Below are 24,716 nucleotides of genomic sequence, written 5' to 3' on the forward strand. Positions count from 1 at the left end.
CGCACGGCTCATTTCGCTCCCGTTGCCGATGGGTCGGTTGTCGCTCCTGGGTCCGCTCCGGTTGTTGCGCCAGAGTCTACCCCGACACCTGTTGTTGCGCCTGCGGTGTTTCGGGGTATGTCCGGTTCTGCCCCCCTTCCACAGCGCTTTGGGGGAGAGCCAACTCAGTGCCGAGGTTTCCTTAACCAGGTGGGCATTTATTTCGAGTTGCTGCCACATGCCTTTCCTACTGAGAGATCAAAGGTGGGCTTCCTGATCTCGCTGCTCTCGGACAAGGCCTTGGCCTGGGCCAGCCCTTTATGGGAGAACAACAATCCGGTGGTTGCCGAGTTTTCCGGTTTTGTTGCTTCTCTTCGGAAGGTATTCGATGTGCCGGCTCGTGCTGCCTCTGCTGCGAAGCTCCTTATGTCCATCAGACAGGGTTCACGATCCGTAGCTGAATACGCCATTGAGTTTCGTACCCTGGCAGCAGAGGTGGGCTGGAATAATGAGGCTCTGGTCGCTGCTTTCTCTCATGGTCTCTCGGATGCCTTGAAGGATGAGGTTGCAGCTAAGGACCTACCAGTGGAGCTCGAGTCTCTTATTTCTTTCCTGATTTTGATTGACACCAGACTCAGGGAGAGACCTTCCTTTAAGGAGAGTCTGCGGAGGTCTCCTAACAGATTGGCGCCTACGTTTGCTGTCCCACCCGTGCCTCCCTCTCCTCCCATGCCTCCTGGGGATGACTTGTCTGGGGGTGAACCCATGCATCTGGGGTTTGCTCGCCTGTCCGAGGGGGAGAGGGTATTTCGGAGACGCGAGGGCCGATGCATGTACTGTGGTCTCGGTGGGCATTTTCGGTTGGCATGTCCGAACCGTCCGGGAAAACGCTCGCACCTGAGATCCTGTCGGGGGCAGATCTTGGGTGGAGTCTCCTCGTCCCCGGTTTCCCGTGTTGACAAACCACTGATCACTGTTGTCCTCTCCTGGGTCGGGGGCTCGGTGACGACCCAGGCGTTGGTGGACTCTGGTGCTGGTGGTTTGTTCATTGATAGTGTGTTCGCTGCCACCAATTCCATTCCTCTGCAGGCCCGGGGTTCACCTCTGGCTCTTGAGGCGATAGACGGCAGACCCCTTCTGCCGCCGCACATGACTCATGAGACCCTTCCAGTGGGGTTAGCCATTGGTGCCGTTCACAGAGAGTCGGTCTGCTTCCAGGTTATTTCGTCTCCACACTACTCGGTGGTCTTGGGGTACCCCTGGCTCCAGAAGCATAATCCGATTTTCGATTGGAGATCGGCCGAGATCCTCTCGTGGTCACCGCAGTGTGGGGCTAGTTGCATCCATGGGCCTGTCAAGTTGCTGTGTACTTCCTCGGACTCTCTGTTGCCCCCTGAATACGAGGAGTACCGGGATGTATTCGATAAGGTGCGCGCGGTTGCCCTACCTCCGCACCGCCCATACGATTGTGCCATCGAGTTACAATCTGGTGCCGTTCCTCCTCGTGGCAAAGTCTATCCACTGTCGGTAGCAGAGAATGAGGCCATGGAGGAGTACGTGAGGGAGGCGCTTTCACGCGGTCACATTCGCAAATCCTCGTCCCCGGCAGGGGCTGGATTTTTCTTTGTGAAAAAGAAGGGCGGTGAGTTGAGGCCTTGCATCGATTACAGGGGTCTCAATCGCATCACGATCAAGAACGCTTACCCGATACCCTTGATTTCCGAGCTGTTCGACCGCCTTAAAGGGGCTACAGTCTTTACCAAACTCGACCTGAGGGCGGCATATAACCTCGTAAGGATCAAGGCGGGCGATGAGTGGAAGACCGCGTTTAACACCAGGACCGGTCATTATGAATCCTTGGTTATGCCCTTTGGGCTGTGCAATGCGCCCGCAGTCTTTCAGGAATTCATCAACGATGTTTTCCGTGACCTGTTGCAGCAGTGTGTGGTGGTCTATTTGGATGACATTCTGGTATATTCTGAGTCCATGGAGACCCACATTCTGGATGTCAGACGAGTGTTGCAACGGTTACGAGAGAACAAGCTGTTCGGTAAGCTCGAGAAATGCGAATTTCACCGATCCCAGGTAACATTCTTAGGTTACATCATTTCCGCTGAGGGGTTCTCCATGGATCCTGAGAAGGTTTCGGCTGTCTTACAGTGGCCCCAGCCCAGTGGTCTTCGTTCCCTGCAGCGCTTTTTGGGCTTCGCCAATTATTATCGGAAGTTCATCAGGGACTTTTCCATGCTAGCCAAACCTCTCACGGATCTGACCAGGAAGGGCAGTAATTCCCAGGTCTGGCCGCCCGAAGCCATCCGAGCTTTTGAGGCTCTAAAGTCCGCCTTTGTGTCGGCTCCGATTCTGTCGCATCCCAACCCTGGGTTGCCCTTTGTCCTCGAGGTGGACGCGTCCGAGACGGGAGTAGGCGCCCTTCTGTCTCAGCGTAGAACACCAGAGGGTCCTCTGCTTCCTTGTGGGTTTTACTCCCGGAAACTGTCTTCTGCTGAGTGCAACTACCAGATTGGTGACAGGGAGTTATTGGCCATCGTGCAGGCTCTTAAAGAATGGAGGCACTTGCTCGAGGGTTCGGTGGTTCCGGTCCTCATCCTGACGGACCACAAGAATCTGACCTACCTTTCTGAGGCCAAGAGATTGACACCACGTCAGGCCAGATGGGCTCTGTTCTTGTCACGTTTTAATTACGTGGTCTCCTACCTACCCGGTTCCAAGAACATCAGGGCGGATGCCTTATCACGGCAGTACTCCGACCTGTCCAGGGAGGAGTCGATTCCGACTTCGGTCATACCTCCGAATCAGATCCTGGCCGCCATTCGCACCAGCCTGACCTCTCCCCTGGGTGAGCAGATTTTGGCGGCTCAAGCTGGTGCTCCCTCTGGGAGACCCAACGGCAGATGTTTTGTGCCTGAGGAGTTGCGCACTCGGTTGTTGCGAACCTACCATAACTCCAAGACCGCGGGGCATCCTGGAAAGAATCAGCTGTCCTGGGCTGTTTCACGTCTGTTCTGGTGGCCTTCCCTACGTTCCGACATCGCCGCATATGTAGCGGCATGCTCCGTTTGTGCCCAGAGTAAGTCCCCTCGGCACCTTCCGGTGGGTCTTCTGCAACCCTTAGCCACCGGGGAGCGCCCATGGTCACACCTGGGGATGGATTTCATTGTGGACCTCCCTGCATCCCGAGGCCATACGGTCATTCTCATGATTGTGGATCGGTTTTCCAAAATGTGCCACTGTGTTCCTCTCAAGAAGTTACCCTCTGCACAGGAGTTGGCCACGATTTTTGCCAGGGAGGTCTTCCGGTTGCACGGTTTGCCCAAGGAGATTGTGTCGGATCGGGGGAGTCAGTTTGTGTCCAGGTTCTGGCGCGCCTTTTGCTCCCAGTTGGGGATTCATCTCTCCTTCTCCTCGGCCTACTACCCTCAGTCCAATGGGGCTGCAGAACGATCCAATCAGGCCTTGGAGCAATTCCTTCGTTGCTATGTCGCCGATCACCAAGACAATTGGGTTGACCTCCTGCCTTGGGCTGAGTTTGCCAGGAACACGGCGGTGAACTCTTCCTCTGGGACGTCTCCCTTCATGGCCAACTATGGGTTCCAACCTGCCGTGTTACCGGAGGTATTCTCTCCCCAGGATATTCCGGCTGTGGAGGATCACCTTTCCGTCCTACGTGCTTCTTGGGTACAGATCCAGAAGTCCCTTGAGGTCTCTGCGCAGCGCCAGAGACTCCAGGCTGATCGCAGACGAGCGCCTGCTCCTTCCTACCAGGCCGGAGACCGTGTATGGTTGTCCACCCGCAACCTCAACCTTCGAGTGCCCACTCCCAAGCTGGCGCCTCGCTTTGTTGGTCCCTTCCGAGTGCTTCGCAGGGTAAACCCGGTAGCCTATGCCCTTGTGCTTCCTCCTGGCATGCGGATCTCCAACGTGTTTCATGTCTCCCTGTTGAAGCCACTGGTGTGTAATCGTTTCACTTCCTCGGTTCCTCGGCCTCGTCCGGTCCAAGTGGGCAATCGTGAGGAGTATGAGGTGAGCAATATCCTGGACTCACGCCTGGTCCGCGGTCGGGTGCAGTTTTTGGTTCATTGGCGTGGTTATGGTCCAGAGGAGCGTTCCTGGGTTCCCTCCGCAGATGTCCATGCTCCTGCCTTGCTCCGAGCCTTCCATGCACGCTTCCCTCAAAAAACGTTCTTTACTCCGCGGAGGAGGGGCCCTTGAGGGGGAGGTACTGTCATGGTCTTACCTCCTTGCTGTTCTCCTTCGTTTGACATGTGCTGGCGGCCATCTTGGTTTCTGGGTTTCTTGTAGCCTCCCACCCTGCGGCTCCTCCTTCCCACTGGGAGGAGCTGGATGCCTAGCTCATATATATAGGAGGTCTGTGGCTCAGTTCCCTGCTTGGTCCTCCTGTGCGCACATGCTTCCAAGACTGCTGCTGCTTCTGGTTCCTGATCCTGGCTTCGTCTGACTACCCTGCTGGTTCCTGATCCTGGCTTCGTCTGACTACCCTGCTGGTTTCCGATCCCGGCTTCGTCTGACTACCCTCCTGGTTCCTGACCCCTGGCTTCGCAAAGACTCTGCTTCGGTTTCGCCATCCGTTTGGACTTTTACTTTAATGCTTGTTTTTCAATAAAGCTTTCTTATTTTCACTTATCTGTTGTTGTACGTCTGGTTCATGGTTCCGTGACAGGAACAGCAGATCGATGAGTGGTTGCTGCCAGCGAGCCTCAAGCCCGGCCTGGTGGTGTGCGATAACGGGCGAAATATCATAGCAGCTCTGGGCCTAGCCGGTTTGACGCACATCCCTTGCCTGGCGCATATGCTGAATTTGGTGGTGCAGAGGTTCCTTAAAAATTACCCTGATATGTCAGAGCTGCTGCAGAAAGTGCGGGCCGTATGTGCGCACTTTCGGAGTTCTCACCCTGCTGCTGCTCGCCTGTCAGCGCTGCAGCGTAACTTCGGTTTTCCCGCTCACCGCCTCATATGTGACGTGCCCACAAGGTGGAACTCCACCTTGCACATGCTGGAAAGACTGTACGAGCAGCAGCAGCAGGCCATAGTGGAGTTTCAGCTGCAGCACACACGCGTGAGTCGCTCTGCGGAACAGCACCACTTCACCACCAATAACTGGGCCTCCATGCGAGACCTGTGTGCCTTGTTGCGCTGTTTTGAGTACTCCACCAACATGGCCAGTACCGATGACTCCGTTGTCAGCTTAACTATCCCACTTCTATGCCTCCTTCAAAAAACGATTCGGGCGATGATGGAAGAGGATGTGGCACAGGAGGAGGAGGAGGAAGAGGGATCATTTCCAAGGCTTTCAGGGCAGTCATTCACAAGTGGCTCCGAGGGTGGGTTCTTGCACCCACAAATGCCAGGTACACAATTGTCCAGCAGGGGCACAGTTCTGGAGGATGAGGAGGAGGAGATGGAGGAGGAGATGGAACCATGTTCACAGCAGGGTGGCACCCAGGCCAGCTCATGGCCATCACTGGTGCTGGGGGGATACAGAGGACACAGACGATACACCTCCCACAGAGGACAGCCTTTCGTTGCCTCTGGGCAGCCTGGCACACATGAGCGATTACATGCTGCAGTGTCTCCACAACGACCGCCGAGTTGCCCACATTCTAACTTGTGCTAATTACTGGGTGGCCACGCTGCTGGATCCCCGTTACAAGGACAACGTACCGTCCTTAATTCACTCACTGGAGCATGAACGCAAGATGCGCGAGTACAAGCGCACGCTGGTAGACGCGATGCTGCTGGCATTCCCACCTGACAGCGGGGCCACAGTGGAAGCACAAGGCCAAGGTAGAGGAGGAGGAGGAGGAGGAAGAGGTCGCCAATGCAACCAGGGCACCGCCAGCACCTCAGAAGGCAGGGTTAGCAATGCCAAAATCTGGAAAAGCTTTGTCAGCACGCCACAACAAACAGCAGCACCAGCAGCTCATATGGAACGTCTTAGCAGGAGGCAGCATTTCACCAACATGGTGGAGCAGTATGTGTGCACACGCCTACATGTAGTGAATGACGGGTCTGCCCCCTTCAACTTCTGGGTCTCCAAATTGGGCACATGGCCTAAGCTTGCCCTTTACGCCTTGGAGGTGCTGGCGTGCCCTGCAGCCAGTGTATTATCTGAACGTGTATTTAGCACGGCTGGGGGCGTTATCACAGACAAGCGCAGCCGCCTGTCCAGAGACAATGTAGACAAGCTCACGTTCATTAAAATGAACCAGGCATGGATCCCACAGGACTTTTCCATACCTTGTGCAGAATAGAGATGGATACTGACCTTACCCAGCCATTGTTATATTTTGATCTTTCTCACTCTTTTGGGGTGTACCCTAATTTAAAATGACTAAAAAAAAGCAGTGTTGGCTACCTCGTCCCCCTCCACCGCCGCTTCCACCTACACCGCCACATCCACCGCCACCTCAACCTCCCTCCTACTCCATATGAGCCTCATCCTTCACAGATGAAGAAAATTGTTTTATTTTTCAGTTTTTTTCTGTTGTTTTTAGTTATTTCCCTATCCACATTTGTTTGCAGAGCACTTGCGATGCTCTTAACTACATTTTGCTGCCATTTGCAGCACTCTAGCCCTTTCCATTGTTTTTTTAGAGCCATTTTAGTGCCTGAAAGTTCGGGTGCCCATTGACTTCAATGGGGTTTCGGTGTCCGGGTAAAGTTCGGAAAAAGTCCGGGACACGGATCCGGAATTTTTTTTCAAGTTCGGCCGAACCCGCCCAACACGGACATCCAGGTGTCCGCTCAACTCTAGTGTTTAACAATGCAATGCAACCTGACAAAATGATGAGGTTTGTATGCAAATGCTAGAAGTCTGGCCAATAAGATGGGAGAACGGGAGCTGTTAATGTATGAGGAGGATTTTGATTTTGTGGGAATTTCAGAGACTTGGTTTGACAGCTCTCATGATGGGCTGGCGACCATTCAGGGGTATTCCCTATATTACAGAGATAGAGAAGCCTAAAATGGGGTAGGGGTATGCCTGTATATCAAGAACAATGTGCAGGTAAATATGAGGGACAATATCACGAATGGACCTCAGGAGGAGGTAGAATCCCTATGACTAGAACTTCAAAGGGAAGGTACTATGGGAAAAGTAATATTGAGTGTATGCTATAGGCCCCCTAACTAGAGGGAGGAGAGGGATTCAGACCTCCAAACACAGCTTGGAATGGCAGCAAGGGTGGGAAATGTCATTCTAATGGGGGATTTTATTAATCCAGACATAGACTGGGTAGAAAAAAACACACATTTGTCTAAGGCTCACCAGTTCTTAAATGTATTGCAGGACAATTTCATGGGTCAGATGGTGAACGCACCAACAAGATACAATTTGTTAATAGTGATGGACGAACATCAGCCCGGGCGATTCGCGAACGTCAGCCGCAAATTTTCTCAAATGTCTGCGAACTGCAAGTTCGTGGCGGGCCCCATTGACTTTAATGGGAGGCGAACTTTAAAAACCTTTAGGTCATATTTGCAGCCACAAAAGGCTTCACAGCTGTGGACAAATAGTCCCACCACATGGACAATGTCATAACAGAAGTATTGCAATTGGAAAAGTTGCCCTAAATTTTTTTTTTTTTTTAACAGCAAAAAAATATATATTTTTTTTCATAAATCAGACAGAACTGGCAGCAGCTGGTAAATACATGTCAAATACATATAGGATCCATTCACACATCTGTAAAATGGGTCCGCATCCATTCTGCAATTTGGTGGAACGTTTACAGACCCATTGATTTTCAATTCCAGTCAGAAAAATTAGGCATTCACAGGATAAAGTGTCAGCCATTCCAGGCCCCAAAAATTTCCCCACATGCGTTTACCTGACAGCGAAGAACGTTGTATTCTTTTTTTTTCAGAAAATTTTTATTTGTATTTCAAAAAATTTAACAATAATGCACAAAGCATCATGCAGTTACAGAAACTCAAAACATTGAATGCATCAAGCAATAAACAATCAAGCATCTTCCGTAATTGCATTATTGAGTCAAGCGGGTAGTATCAACATAGGGGAATGGTATTAAGGGAGGTGGGGTTGGGGGGGGGGGGGGGGAGATAGTCATATGAATGCCCTAGTACATCCTTGTGATTGTCTGATCGCCAGTGAACACACCCCCTCACGGTGTGGGAGTTGGAAATGTTCCGGGCCTAAACCACGAAAGAATATTAGTAGAGATAGAGGTGCAAGTCGGGGGGGGGGGAAGGCGGTAGAGGAGTGGTGGGGAAAAGAGGGGGGGGAGTCCGAGTGATCAAAGACTGAAAGAAATAAAGACAAAAACTAGTCTGAAAATGCAAGCTGAGTACATATCTTAGTACAACTTATCATGGATTAGCTCACTATTGCTAGATGGAGTAACTGGTTAGATTGAACTTGGAAGGGGGATACTCTCCCGTCTGTGTTGTCTGGGCAATTCCCGCTTGGGCTATGGGGGAGATGGGTGTAGTAGAGTTCCGCATAGGCAGTCCATTTCCTCCAAAACTTGGCCGAGCCTGCTTTATTCAAGGCCAGGTCCAATTGCTCTTTCAGTAGGAGGGCGGTGAGGTCGGACTTGACTTCCCCCCCCTTGGGCGGCGTGGGGAACACCCAATGGCGGAGGATAACCCTAGTGAGTAGCTTGCTTTCTCGTTTCTGGACCCCAAGTGCATTATTTTACATTTTTCAACATTAAACCTCATCTGCCATGTAGTTGCCGACCCCGTTATTTTGTTCAGGTCCGCTTGTAAGGTTTCCACATCCTGCATAGAAGATATTGGCAAGCTTAGTTTAGTATCATCCGCAAATACTGAGATTGTATTAGATATCCCCTCCTCTAGATCATTTATGAATAAATTAAACAGGATTGGTTCCAGGACAGAACCCTGGGGGACCCCACTTTCCACACCCGCCCAATCCGAGTACTCCCCATTAATCATCACCCTCTGGACTCTCCCCTGAGCCAGTTCTCTATCCAGGTACTCACCTTATGGTCCATACCTACCTTCCTTAGTTTGTACAGTAAGTGTTTGTGGGGAACGGTGTCAAAGGCCTTTGCAAAGTCCAGATACACCACATCCACAGGCTTTCCTTTATCTAGTTGGCAGCTCACTTCATCGTAGAAGGTTAATAGATTGGTTTGGCAAGAACGATTTTTCATGAATCCATGCTGATTACTACTAATAATATAGTTTTCATTACTAAAGTCTTGTATGCGGTCCCTTAACATCCCCTCCAAAATCTTGCAGACTACAGATGTTAGGCTGACCGGCCTATAGTTACCCGGGATACACCTCGGCCCCTTTTTAAATATTGGTACCACGTTGGCTTTTTTCCAATCAGCTGGCACCATACCCGTCTGTAAACTATCCTTAAAGATCAAGAATAATGGTCTGGCAATCACCTGGCTGAGCTCTTTAAGAACCCTCAGGTGCAAGCCATCCGGTCCCGGTGATTTATTTATGTTAAATTTCTCTAGTTTAGTTTTAAGTCTATCTTCTGTTAGCCATGGCGGTATATCCTGAGATGTGTTGTTTAGTTCGGCCTTACAAGCTAGGTTCGTGTAGCCCCCTGATTCTTTTGTGAAGACTGAAGAGAAGAAATTATTTAACACTTCCGCCTTTTCTCTGTCCTCAGTGGCCATATTTCCTTTGTCATCTTTTATGGGGCCAATGTGTTCTGGCCTCGCTTTCTTACTGTTTATATACTTAAAGAACTTCTTGGGGTTCTTTTTACTCTCCTCCCCTATATGTCTCTCATGTTCTATTTTAGCCACCCTGATTTCGTTTTTACATTTCTTATTACAATCTTTGTAATGCTTAAATGCTGCCAATGACCCCTCAGACTTGTATTTTGTTAAGGCCTTTTCTTTAGCACTAATATGCATTTTTATGTTGGAGTTTAGCCACCCAGGGTTTAGTTTTGCTCTTTTAAATTTATTTCCCTTTGGAATGCACTGGCCAATCCCCTTGTTAAGTATGCTCTTGAAGCGCTCCCATTTTTCCTCCGTGTTCTTTGTTCCCAGGGTTCTATCCCAATTGATATTTTCTAGCAGCGAGCGCAGTTTTGGGAAATTGGCTCTTTTGAAATTCAGTGTCCTTATATTACCCATCTGCTTCCTATTACTGTAATTAATACTGAAACTTATTGACCTATGGTCACTGTTTCCTAAGTTGCCCCATATTTCTATATCCGTGAGCAGGTCTGTATTGTTGGTAAGGTCAATAGGTCAAGTACCACATTGTTTCTTGTCGGTGCATTCACCATCTGACCCATGAAATTGTCCTGCAAAACATTTAGGAACTGCCTAGCCTTGGCTGAGTGTGCGGTTCCTTCTGCCCAGTCTATATCAGGATATTTAAAGTCCCCCATTATAATGACATTTCCCATCCTTGCTGCCAATCCTATCTGTAAAATGAGGTCCGCCTCCCCCTCCTCCCTCTGGTTGGGGGGCCTATAGCATACGCCCAATATTACCTTCCCCACCGTGCCTTCCCTTTGAAGCTCTACCCATAGGGATTCTGCCTCGCCCTTAGCTCCATTATTAATATCATCCCTCATATTTACCTGTACACTGTTCTTAATATACAGACATACCCCTCCCCCTTTTTTACCTTCTCTATCTCTGCGATAAAGGGAATACCCCTGAATGGTCGCCATCCAGTCATGAGAGCTGTCAAACCAAGTCTCTGTTATCCCCACAAAATCTAAGTCCTCCTCAAACATCAGCAGCTCCAGCTCTCCCATCTTGTAAGCCAGGCTTCTGGCATTCGTATATTAACCTCTTAATTTTGACCGGTTACATATATCCTCATTTGATGTTTTTAGGCTGCTCTCTTGATTTTTCCCCATACCCACCCTGGGTATAGGAGCTCCGAACACACTGCCCTCTGAAACTTGCTTTCCACTGGCTAATTCTACATCTGTACCCTCCCCCCCATCACCTAGTTTAAAAGCCCCTCTAACTTTTTGGCCATCTTCTCACCCAGTACGGCTGCACCCTCCCCATTTAGGTGCAATCCGTCCCTACCAAAGAGCCGGTGGCCGACTGAGAAGTCAGCCCAGTTCTCCAGGAACCCGAAACCCTCCTTACTACACCTGCTTCTCAGCCACTCGTTAACTTCCCTAATCTCCCGCTGCCTCTCTGGTGTGGCTCGAGGTACAGGTAGTATTTCGGAAAATACTACCTTGGAGGTCCTACTCCTCAACTTAGCACCTAAGTCCCTGAAATCATTTAGGACTCTCCATCTTCCTCTGCCTATGTCATTGGTACCCTCGTGTACCATGACAGCTGGGTCTTTCCCAGCCCCACCCAATCATCTGTCCACCCGATCCGCGATGTGCCGAACCCGAGCGTCCGGCAAACAACAGACTGTTCGGAGCACACGGTCTTTGTCACAGATTACACTGTCTGTCCTTCTAATAATTGAGTCCCCTACCACCAGCACCTGTCTTTCCTTTCCCTTTCTCCCGGCCTCACTGGAGGAGTTCTTCCCCTGGCAGCTAGGGGCGTCGCTCTGCTCCAGAAATGCTGGTCCCTGACTGGTTTCCCCAACATCACACAACAGGGCGTATCTATTGGGGTGCTCCAGCCCAGGATCAGCCTCCTTGCTTTGTCCCCTTCTACCCCTCCTAACTGTCACCCCTCTACTCTGCTCTGATGCCTGCACCTCCAATACTCCACCCACCTCTGTGCAGACCCCTGCCTGCACCTGACTGGTACGATCCTGGCTCTCCTCTGCTATGGACATTCGTCTCAGTGTTGCCAGCTGCTTCCCTAGATTCAGGACCTGAGCTTCCAGGGAAGCAACTTGCTTACATTTTGCGCATTTGTATTTGCCCTCGATCGCATGACCGAGGAAGGCATACATATCACAAGATGTACACCGAGTCGCATCTCCACACCCACCGGGCATTGTACCTACTAATCTAATCTAATGGGGATTTAGTAATTTAAGTCTATCCTATGTGGCTATTTCCTGGTTTCCTAACTCTACCTTCTCACCCTCTGGTACTCCGCTACCCTCACTTGACACTCAGTTGCACAACACTCACAATCTCACAGCCCGGTCAGTCGCACAACACTCCCAGTCGCACCACCCGGTCAGTCGCACAACACTCACAGTCGCACACACTCACAGTCGCACCACACTCACAGTCTCACAGCCCGGTTCAGTCGCACCACACTCACAGTTGCACAGCCCGGTCAGTCACACAACACTCTCAGTTGCCCAACACTCAGTCGCACAGCCCGGTCAGTCGCACAACACTCTCATTTGCCCCACACTCAGTCGCACAGCCTGGTCAGTCGCACAACACTCTTAGTTGCCCCACACTCAGTCGCACAGCCCGGTCAGTTGCACAACACTCACAGTCGCACAACACTCACAGACACACAGCCCGGTCAGTCGCACAACACTCCCAGACACACATCCCGGTCAGTCGCACAACACTCACAGAGCACACAGCCCGGTCAGTCGCACAACACTCACAGACACACAGCCCGGTCAGTCGCACAGGTAGTAATAGGTACTCCCAGACACTCAGGTAGTAATAGGTACTCCCAGACACTCAGGTAGTAATAGGTACTCACAGACACTCAGGTAGTAATAGGTACTCCCAGACCCTCAGGTAGTAATAGGTACTCCCAACACTCAGGTAGTAATAGGTACTCCCAGACACATCTGGAGTATTCTGTCCAGTTCTGGTCGCCAGTCCTTAGGAGGGATGTGTTGGAGCTGGAGAGAGTCCAGAGAAGGGCAACTAAACTAATTAGGGGATTGGAAGACCTTAATTATGAGGAGCGTCTGCAATCGCTTGATTTAATTCTCCCTGAAGAGACGCCTGAGAGGGGACATGATAGCAATATATAAATATCTCAATGGTGATCTCAGCATCGGAAAAAAGCTATTCAGTCGAAAGGATTGCATGAGGACTCGAGGGCATACAATGCGATTTGAGGAGAAGCTTTTAACCTTAGGCAATGTGGGGGGTTCTTTACTGTTTGGGCTACAAGATTGTGGAATTCTCTACCACAAGAGGTGGTTTCTGTGGGAAGTATGGTGGCTTTCAAAAGACTCGTAGACGTACATCTCAAGGATCAGAACTTTCAAGGGTATGAGAGATGATTACGGCCAGGCACACCTACACAGGTTGAACTGGATGGACTATTGTCTTTATTCAACCTCACCTACTATGTAACTATGTAACTATATTAAAACTAAAGAAAATGCCTTCAAAATATACAAAGCTGAGGGGTCATTGGTAGCATTCCAACATTACCATGAGTGCAATAAGAAATGCAAGGGCGCAATCAAGGCGGCTAAAATAGAACATGAAAGGCACATAGCGGAAAAGAGTAAAAAAAAGAAAAAAAATCTTTAGGTATGTAAATAGTAAGAAAGTGAGGCCAGAACACATGAGCCTCATAAAAGACGATGAAGGGAATCCGGCTACAAAGAACAGAGAGGAAGCAAAGGTGCTAAATAAATTCTTCTCCTCAGTCTTCACAAAAGAACTACACAAACCCAGCTTGTAATGTTAAAATTAATAATATATCACTGGAAGCACCCTCGTGGTTAACAGAAGACTCAGAACTAGACTTGAAAAACGTAATATAAATAAGTCTCCGGGACCAGATGGCTTACACCGGAGGGTCCCTAAAGAACTAAGCCAGGTGATAGCCAGACCATTGTTCCTAATTTTTATGGATAGTCTACTGACAGGTATGGTGCCAGCTGATTGGAAAAAAAGCCAACGTGGTACCAATATTTAAAAAAGGGCCGAGATATATTTTTCGGGAAACTATAGGTTAGCCTAACATCTGTAGTCTGCAAGAGGGAGGGGATGGTAAGGGACTATATATAAGACATTAGTAATGAATTCTGTATTATTAGTAGAAATAAGCATGGATTCATGAAGAATCTTGCCAGACCAATCTATTAACCTTCTATGAAGAAGTAAGCTGCCATCTAGATAAAGGAAGGCCTGTAGATGTGGGGTATCTGAACTTTGCAAAGACATTTGATACAGTTCCCCACAAACTCTTACTGTGCAAACTAAGATACGTAGGTATGAACCATAGGGTGAATTCCCTGATTGAAAGATGGTTCCAGGAGCAGAGTCCAGAGGGTGGTGATAAATGGGGAGTACATAGATTGGTCAGGTGTGGAAAGTGGGATCTCCCAAGGATCTGTCCTGGGACTGATCCTGTTTAATTTATTCATAAATGACCTAGAGGAGGGGATAACCAGAACAATCTCGGTATTTGAAAACAATACTAAGCTAAGCAGGCCAAAATCTTCTATACAGAATGTGGTAACCTTACAAGCAGACCTGAACAAAAACATGGGGTGGGCAACTACATGGCAGATGAGGTTTATTATTGAAAAATGTAAGGTAATGCACTTGGGTGTCAGAAATCTGAACGCAAGTTACTCACTAGGGTGGGGGGGGGGAACCTCTGGGTGAATCTAAGATCGAAAAGGACCTGGGGGGTTATAGTAGTCAACAGGCTTGGCAATGGCATGCAATGTCAAGCCACTGCAAGCAAAGCCAACAGAATACTGGCATGTATAAAAAAGGGGATTCACTCCAGAAATAAAGAGATTATTCTCCCACTCTACAAGACTCTGATCCGGCCACATCTGGAGTATTCCGTCCAGTTCTGGGCACCGGTCCTCAGAAAGGATGTGCTGGAACTAGAGAGAGTTCAGAGAAGGGCAACAAAAATAATTAGGGGAATAGAGGACACCAGCTATGAGGAAAGACTACAAGCACTGAACTTATTCTCTTTGGAGAAGAGACGCTTGAGAGGGGATATGATGTTAATGTACAAATACTGAACTGGTGATCCTAGCATAGGGAACAAACTTTTCAGAGAAAGAGAATTCAATAAGACACGGGGCCACTCAATAAAAACTAGAAGAAAAGTGGTTTAATCTTAAACTGCGTAAAGGGCTCTTTACTGTCAGAGCAGTAAGGATGGTGAATTCTCTTTCGCAAGCAGTGGAATCAGCAGGGAGCATTGAACATTTAAAAAAAAAACTATTAGATGGGCACCTTAAAGACCACAACATACAGGGGTATACAAAGTAACAGCAAACACACACACACCATAGGTGGAACTGGATGGACTGGTGTCTTTTTTCAACCTCACTAACTATGTAACCAATCCTACTATAGATCTGCAATTAAAAATGTGTCATACATATTGCCATAAAGACTTTCTTGTGCTTAGACCATTGCTGAACTATCTATTATCTGCAGGGTTTTTGACAGAGAATATAGACAACTCCTGGCTTTTATATTTGCTATTGATGAGATAAATAGCAATCCAGATATTCTTCCCAACATAACTCTGGGATATCATGTGTATGATTCATGTGGACATGTGAATAAAGCTATAAAAGATGTTCTACAGATATTGTCTGGACATACAATGGAAGCTCCAAATTATTCCTGTATGGAGCGGGGTGCCCTGGCTGGTTTCATTGGAGATCTCAATTCTGACACCACTCTCCAAATGGCACAGCTGCTGAATCTGTATGGTTACACCCAGGTAAGAAAGGCAGAATTTTCTATTTTACATACGGTTAGGATGAGAGTTGATCGAACACCTGTATGTCCGTGTTCGGCGGGTCAGGTCGAACTTGAAAAAAATGTCCGGGTTCGTGAACCGGACATAACCCAAACTTTACCCCGATCCCAAACCCCATTGAAGTCAATTATGACCTGAACTTTTGAGCACTAAAATGGCTCTAAAAACACATGGAAAGGGCTAGAGGACTGCAAATGGCAGCAAAATCTTCTTAAGAGCATGGCAAGTGCTCTGCAAACAAATATGGATAGGAAAATAACTTAAAATAAACATAAAAATAAAAAATAATAATCTTGAATGATGTAGGAGGAGGACGAGGCCCATATGGAGTAGGAGGTTGAGGTGGATATGGCGGTGTAGGTGGAAGCGGCGGTGGAGGAGGAGGACGAGGCCCATATGGAGTAGGAGGTTGAAGTGGCGGTGGATGTGGCCATGTAGGTGGAAGCGGCGGTGGAGGAGGACAAGGTAGCCAACACTGGTTTTGTTTTTAATTTTATTTCTTTTTAAATTGGGGTACACCCCAAAAGAGTTAGAAACATCAAATACAACAATGGCTGGGTATGGTCGGTATACATGTCTATTCTGCACAAGGTACGGTCAAGTCCTGTGGAATCCTTGCCTGGTTCATTTTAATGAACGTGAACTTGTCCACATTGGCTCTGGACAGACGGCTACGCTTGTCTGTGAAAACGCCCCCCAGCCTTGCTAAATACACGTTCAATAAAATGGCTGCATGTAAGATCCTTCGGTGCTGTAGGATCCCTCGGGGATCCCTGCTTCCGGGTTGCGTTCCACCGTGACGTCATTTTCGAGCGCCATCCATGGCGCCTATTTGAACTGCCGGTTTAGAGGAAGACGGGGTTCTCGCAACCGCTCCCAGCAGTGGCTTATCCTGACGCTGCCGAGTCTACCAGCTACCCTGTACCTCATTGCTGGACCGACCGGAGCTTCTGCCAGTGACCCTGTACCTCATTGCTGGACCGACCGGAGCTTCTGCCAGTGACCCTGTACCTCATTTCTGGACCGACCGGAGCTACTCTGCCTTCTGCTAAACGCTGCTGCTCACTCCTATGATGATAAGTACCCCACAGGGGACCCCCTCTTATCAACAACACTCGCTATCTAAACCCTGCATTCCTGAACTAGATTGCTAGCTCTTGTGTCTACTGCTATCTGATACCCTGCAACTCTGTTTGTGCATAACTCTGAACACCAGCCTATCCGCTTCTCACATCGGTTACCAGCCTATCCGATTCTCACATCGGTTACCAGCCTATCCGTTTCTCACATCGGTTACCAGCCCTATCCGATTCTCACATCGGTTACCAGCCTATCCGATTCTCACATCGGTTACCAGCCTATCCGATTCTCACATCGGTTACCAGCTATATCCGATTCTCGCATCAGTTACCAATCTACCTCCACACACCTACAAAGAGACTAACATACCTGTGTAATTATTACTTCTACCTATCGTCATCTACTATCATTCCTCAAAGCCTATACCTTCAGTGTATCATTCCACTGCTACTTGCATAACTACTTATCACTCCTACAACATCACTATCTGAGTGTTTGTATATGTGCATACTGAATCAGGCTGAACCACTGTGATGAGTCAAGAGTGTTGGATCAGGTGATTTAACATATCTCTACAAGACTACTGAGTGGAATTCTGCAGCTGTAGATCCAGCCCCATTGAACTAAGAACCCAGAGCGTTACACTGCAGGACAGGCCAGCATCTCCAAGACGTAAAGGGCAAGCTCAGCCCATGTGCCCAATTTGGAGACCCAGAAGTTGAAGGGGACAGACCCGTCATTCAGTACGTCTAGGCGTGGGCACAAATACTGCTCCACCATGTTAGTGCTGGGTCGTGGTGCTGCTGGTGGAGCTCCTGTTGCAAGGAGAGGACGTGGTCGATCTGTGCCAGCTACACACACAAGTGAAACATCTTTCTCAGCTGCAAGTAGGTGACAGAACCTGCAGCAGTATTTGGCAGGGCCTAATGTGCCTCTACAAATGTTGAGGCCAGAACAAGTACAGGCGATAGTATATCGGGTTACTGACAGTGCCTCCAGTTCCTTCACATTCTCCCACCCAGTCTTCTGCTGAAAGGTCAGAGTTGGCACCTGCAGCCGATGTCCATCAATCTTTCACCTCACCCCCTTGCAAATCAGCCAAGTAGTCTGAGCCCCAAGTCATGCAGCATTCTCTTCTTCTTTTTGATGACTCTGTTAGCATGGTTTTACAGGGCCATCCACCTAGCCCTGCCCCAGAAGTGGAAGCGATTGAGTGCACCGATGCCCAACCACTTATGTCTCAAGATGAGTACATGGGAGGACCATCGCAGCACGTCTCCGATGATGACGAAACACAGGTGCCAACTTCTGCGGAATTCCGAATTGTGGAGACCGACAAGGAGGGCAGGGGTAAAGACTGGGTGGAAGATGATGTGGAGGACGATGAGGTCCTCGACCCCACTTGGAATGAACGTCATGCAGGTGACCTGAGTAGTTTGGAGGAAGAGGCGGTGGTCGCACAGAGCCACCAGCACAGCAGAAGAGGGAGCAGGGTGCACCTGCGATCCCTGGCCCTGAATACCAGTATTTAAAAATTCCTGGCCTTTGAAATGCTGTCATTCCGTCTGGTGGAGACGCAGAGTTTTAAAAGCCTTATGGCGTTGGCTGTCCCACAGTACGTCGTGCCCAGCTGCCACTACTTTTTCAGGCAAGCCATCCCTTCCCTGCACAACCAAGTGGGTGACAAAATCAGGTGTGCACTGCGCAACGCCATCTGTGACAAGGTCCACCTAACTACGGATACGTGGACCAGTAAGCAAGGTCAAGAACATTATATCTCCCTAACAGCACACTGGGTAAATGCAGTGGCGGCTGGGCCTGAGGCGGATAGCAGTTTGGCGCATGTCCTTCCACCACCGAGGATTGCAGGGCGCTTCAGTTTGCCTCCTGTTCCTAACTCCTCCTACTCCACTTCCTCATCTTCTACCGCCTCAAGACCGGCCTGGTGGTGTGCGATAATGGGCGAAATCTCATAGCAGATTAGCCGGTTTGACACACATTCCTTGCCTGGCGCATGTGCTGAATTTGGTGGTGCAGAGGATCCTTGGAAATTACCCCGATATGTCAGAGCTGCTGCAGTAAGTGCGGGCCGTCTGTGCGCACTTTCGACATTCTCACCCTGCTGCTGCTCGCCTGTCAGCGCTGCAGTGCAACTTCGGCCTTCTCGCTCACCGCCTCATATGTGACGTTCCCACAAGGTGGAACTCCACCTTGCACATGCTGGCCAGACTGTGCGAGCAGCAGCAGGCCATAGTGGAGTTTCAGCTGCAGCACGCACGCATGAGTCGCTCTGCGGAACAGCACCACTTCACCACCAAGAACTGGGCCTCCATGCGAGACCTGTGTGCCTTGTTGCGCTGTAACATATGCAGACTAGGCCGCAATTATTTCCCCCTAAATGGGTTTTTATTGATAAGCGGAATACAACAACAATATCCAATGGGTGTATCTCACTGTAACATATGCAGACTAGGCCGCAATTAATTTTTTTTCCCCTAAATGGGTTTTTATTGATAAGCGGAATACAACAACAGTATGCAAAGGGTGTATCTCACTGTACCATATGCAGACTAGGGCTGCAATTATTTTTGTTCCCCTAAATGGGTTTTTATTGATAAGCGGAATACAACAACAGTATGCAAAGGGTGTATCCCACTGTACCATATGCAGACTAGGCTGCAATTTTATTTTTTTTCCCCTAAATGGGTTTGTATTGCAAAGCGGAATACAACAACAGTATCCAATGGTTGTATCGCACTGTAACGTATGAATGAAAAACTGTAAAATAATTGTCCCCTTAATTGGAGCTTGTTGAATAGCAGATTTGAACTGCAGTGTCTAAACGCTGTAAGTCACAGTAAAATATGAAGGAAAAATGTTTTTTTTTTTTTTTAATGCAGATTAAGCAGACTGAGCACTAAACTTGCATTACATGGCCGCTACACACCGCACGCCTAACAGGTTGGATACTGTTGTTGTTCTATTCCGCTATTGAATAAAATAAAAAAAAAAACATTTGAATGAAAAACTGAAAAATATTTTTTTTCCCCCTAAATACTGAAAAATAATTATTTTTCCCTTACAGTGGTGCTTTTTGAAGAGCAGATTAGAAAAGCAGTGTCTAAACACTGTATGTCAAAGTAAAATATAAAGGAAAAATGTTTTTTTCTTTTTTAAATGCAGATTAAGCAGACACATATGCACTGAGCTTGCATTAAATGGCCGCTACACACTGCACGCTGCCCACCTTACAGACTGATAAAAGTTTTTTTTTTTTCTCCCTCCTCCTCACTGGGCTCAGGTCAGGGCAAAAAGATTGTGCACTGCACCCTCACACAATAAAATCGATGTATATCGCTGTCTGATTAAAGAAGATTCTTCCTATTTTTTCCCTCAAAGCAATCTCCAGCCTGACCCTACAGTAATCTCCTATCTCTCCCTCAGCAGCATCAGGAACCTCTCCCTAGTATAGTTATAGCAGAGTGACGACCGGCGCTATGGGCCTGATTCATAGTACGGCGAATTGGCGTTTCGGCGGAATTTTGCGAACCGGCGAATTTTTAAGTCTGAAATTGGTATTCAAAGAACGGCGGGCGGAAAATAACGCCAACTGTGAGATTCATTAAGATGCTACAAGGTTAGAGCGGGACTTAAAAACACGCCAGCTAAAAGCTCGACTAATGTTTTGCCAAATTTTCCCCTGTACCCCTAAAAATCCCAAATCACTGTGGAAGGTGTGGAAAACAATTTGGAGATGACTAGCTTTTAAAAAATCTCAAAAACTGACTTAGAAAGAGAGATATCTGCAAAAGTGTAAAAAGGTAAAAAAGCTCCTCCAGCCCCGAGCTGCGAACACGCGAATGTGCGCATGCGCAACGCCAAATAGGCTCAAAAAATTCCGCCAGCGCGATTTTGGGCAATATTTTCTTTGAATACCGATTGAAAATCCGCTGTCTCGCCCATAGAAAATGGAAAAAAACGGCGGAATTGGAAAAACATGCACACTTCTAACAGGGGATCCCTTAGTAAACACCATCACATTCCATACACCTTTCCTGCTAACTCAGAAATCATAACAGTGAAATCTACAGTGTTTATATCGAACCTCCACATTATCTGAAAAATCCCATAAAATATTACATTGGGGAACGGGTCGTCAGATAGAACAAAAATAGATGTAAAACATATTTCAAAGAAAGATTATTAGCATTTCACAAATATCAAGGAAATGTCACAATTTTGCCAATATTCTATGTGTTTACAAAGAATGTTTTTCTAAAATCTAACAACATTTTCTTCCATATGGGTATGGCCAAGTGTTAGCATTTGACTACCCATGTAACTGAAGGTATATATATATCCCCATACTTGGCTAATTAGCAAAGTATGCCCAACAAACAAATATAGCTTAAGCTCACTCACAATATTGCTACATATTCACTTATGTGGCATCTTTTGTATTTTGTTCATGTCTTTAGATTAAAAGTTTACTGATACACATGCCTTTTTCAAACATGAGCAAAATTATTGATGTAAACATTTGGAGACCTCCAAGTGTTGCCCATACAGAGGGCTCCTTCTGGATTCGAACTTACAAACCTACAGCAGGAAGGCAGACTCCCTAATGATTGTGCTATTTCTCAGTCCTTACTGCCATTAAACAAGCTCATGTCCTCTTGTGAGCGTTGGGTGTTTTTCTCATGCTGTCAAAATGCTCACATGGGAACAGGGGCCATTGAACTGAATAGGATTGGACTTTTTGGCTGTTTTGGGAGTTGATCCTTGAGCTGTACAAATCCCCCCCAAACGCCCCCAAACAGGCTATGTTCACATGTAGGTGTTGTGGTCTGTTTGTGGGGCTTTTTAACGTTATTTCATATAAAAATGCCTTGCCAAAAAATGCATGTCAAAACGCCTGGGAAAACGCCAGCAAAAACGCCCATAAGAACGCCTGATATAATTGCCACGCCAAGATTAGGGATGTTCATGAGTGATGAGTCAGATTGTTGGCTTACATATCTGTTCAATGTGTTTCAATTGTTTCCCTAAATATATATCTCGCTCTCTCTCGCTCTCTCATGTAATTGTATGTATTCCTGTATCTAAACCTTCTAAATAATGACTAGCAAACTTGAAGAGAGAATTTTCTCAATTCACATTTCTATTTCCCTTTTTTTCCCAACTGAGCATGCTCCAAAACACACAGGATACACACAGTTAAATTTTTGCCTAGGAGTAACCATTACTGGGTGTGTCTTTCCCTTGATTATATATCGGTCACTCAGACGGGAGTAAAGATTTGGCCTAGCAAGAGGTCAAATATATTGTGTGTCACATGCTTTATGGTTAACATTTGGGGTCCTTTGTTATTTATGGAGGTTGGATTTTGCTGTGTTGTCTGTTATGTCCAAAGACACATAGCACACTTGACTCTCTCTCTCTCTGTAAGTATTTTTTGGTGTTAACATAATTGTGTATTGTTCTGTCAATCTGCACATGTATCTTCAGATTATGGGCTCTTTGTTGATGTATATGCTATAAAAGTTGTACAAAGTGTGTTTTGCTTTAAAATATTCAATTCTGTGACTTCAATGGTATACTGTGGAGACTGTGCCAAAAATATGTCATGTGAAATCTTTGAGCTGTGTATTGTCTTTGTAATAAAGAGCATGTTTCAAATGTTTTTTTTAAATATCTTCATGTGTCTAAATAAAGTTTTCTGGTGTCCACAAATGTATGTTTTGTCTATTTGTTAGATATGCTTAATGGTTGTGTAAGGTGATTATTTTTGGCGAATTCACTAATATAAAAAACTGCGTTATCACATTTGTAAATGCAACCGGAAACAAAACTATTTTTGGGTGCACACGTTTCCGGAAACAGTACAGTTCGTTCTGCAAGTCAATTCATAATGGCTCCTGCGCTCTTTACCCGTGAGATTGTGGCATTTATCTGTAAGGTAAGAAGGAGGAGGGGGGGTGAATGGGCGAGATGGGGGGGATGGTCGCTTATCTAGCGGGTGTGCAGTTAACTTTTGGTCTGCAGATCTGCGCATGCACTTTCTGCCTATTAGACGTGAGATAGAAGCTTCCTGTTATAGAAAGTTCCTAGATGTGAACCTGTTCCCTACTCTATGTATGTATATATATATATATATATATATATATATATATATATATAAAAATATATATTTATATTTATATATATATATATATATATATATTTTATATATATATTTAGAATATATATATATATATATATATATATATATATATATATATATATATATATATATATATATATATATATTAGTAGGGAACAGGTTCACATCTAGGAACTTTAGATATAGATAGGCATACCCTGCTTTAAGTACACTCACTTTACATACACTCGTGAGTAAGGACACAGCTTGTTCAGCTTGGCATGACAATGCTCACAAACCATAAGTGACAGGGATAACAAACTTAGGGAGCACCGAGAGGGTACCCAGGACTACAAAATATCCTTTTTGTTGCTGGCCAGCTTGCCTAGGTAATCTATCATGTCATAGTCCTGGATCCCCTTAACATGCTCCCACATGGTTTGGGAGCAAGGCCATGTCAAGGTGCCCAAAATTTACTACGGAGCTGGTGTATTTACATGCATTGAGAAAACAAAAAAGGGATTGCTTCACTTTAAGGACATTTTCGTTTTAAATACATGCCCTGGTCCCATTGTATACTTAAAGTGGGTTATGCCTGTATATAGATAGATTTGCTTGCTTTCTACTTTTACACAAAATGAAACACAATTATCTCTGACAGATTGCCATGACGCTTTGGAATCTGTCTACATAAAGACAAATGGATTGCCCCTTTTCATATAAGCAAGATTAGAAACATTATATTCCCTTAATAAATTATGCCAAAAATTATTGCCTTAAAAACATACATGCACACTGCAAGCTCTGCGTTTGTCTTGTCTGACACTCTTACCATCATAAGCTGGATCTGCACACAGCAGCTAATTGGTTCACCTGAGATGGAATCAGTATAATCACTTGTCTTAATGGTTCACATTCCCAACACACGCATCTCACACTGCCATATGATAATGAATGGGGGTGTCCATTGCAAGTTAAATACACCCCCAGATCCCATTGCTTTGTTAATTTACAGATCTAACTGGAATCTGATGGCACTGCTGTGAACCACTATGCCATCAAATTCTGCTGGGGACCTTTAAAAAGGATTATGTGTGATTGTGTGGATAATTCTGCCACATTAAATTCGCATCTCCCACATACCATGTGCAACTCTTGCAGGAATTGCGAATCGAGGATAATTCAGCACAGCATAATGAACAGACACATTGAGGAGTGTATGAGCACAGTGTCAGATTCCCCGATCACACTATGGGGTTTGAACTCCTCCATAATTTTGCCACTTTGGAAACCAAGTGCTTACTTTATGTATACTTTTTAGACGGAAAAAAAATTTCTAATAGGGTTCTATCATTGCATGAGATTTCCCCCCACTTCCTGTCCTGGTGACACCAAGACAGGAAGTGAGGGGAAATCTCCTGCAATGATATAACACTGTTACATGTTCTAGTTATGTAGCAAACTTAAGAATATACAAAGCAAACATCTTTTTTTTCACATTTTGGCAAAATCATGGATTAATTAAAGAAACTCTATTTGTTTGTCCCGTGGCTTGCAGGAAAAACATTTTGCCTTGCTTCCACCATCAACACAGACAGGGGAAACCCTCCTGCGGAGCCATTGTGTTCTCCCGGTGCTGCCCCTGCCAGGAAAACACAGTGATTATTGCTAGTGGCTATAAGAGCTGCTAGCGATAAGTGTGTGTCAAATCTGACAGACTGGTTGTACGTTGTCCTCAAGGTGATCGATCAATCAACTTGGGTACCTTCAGCCTAGCCATACATAGTTTAAATCTGCATCTCAAATGAATCAATCCCATTTACATATAACACTCCATAAAGGAGAATGGAGGAGCTTATCAGGTCTGCGTGAAAAATGAACAGCCACACCCAATCAGA

This window comes from Pelophylax lessonae (genome assembly GCF_965119305.1).
Source record: "Pelophylax lessonae genome assembly, chromosome: 1".
Classification (NCBI taxonomy): Eukaryota; Metazoa; Chordata; class Amphibia; order Anura; family Ranidae; genus Pelophylax; species Pelophylax lessonae.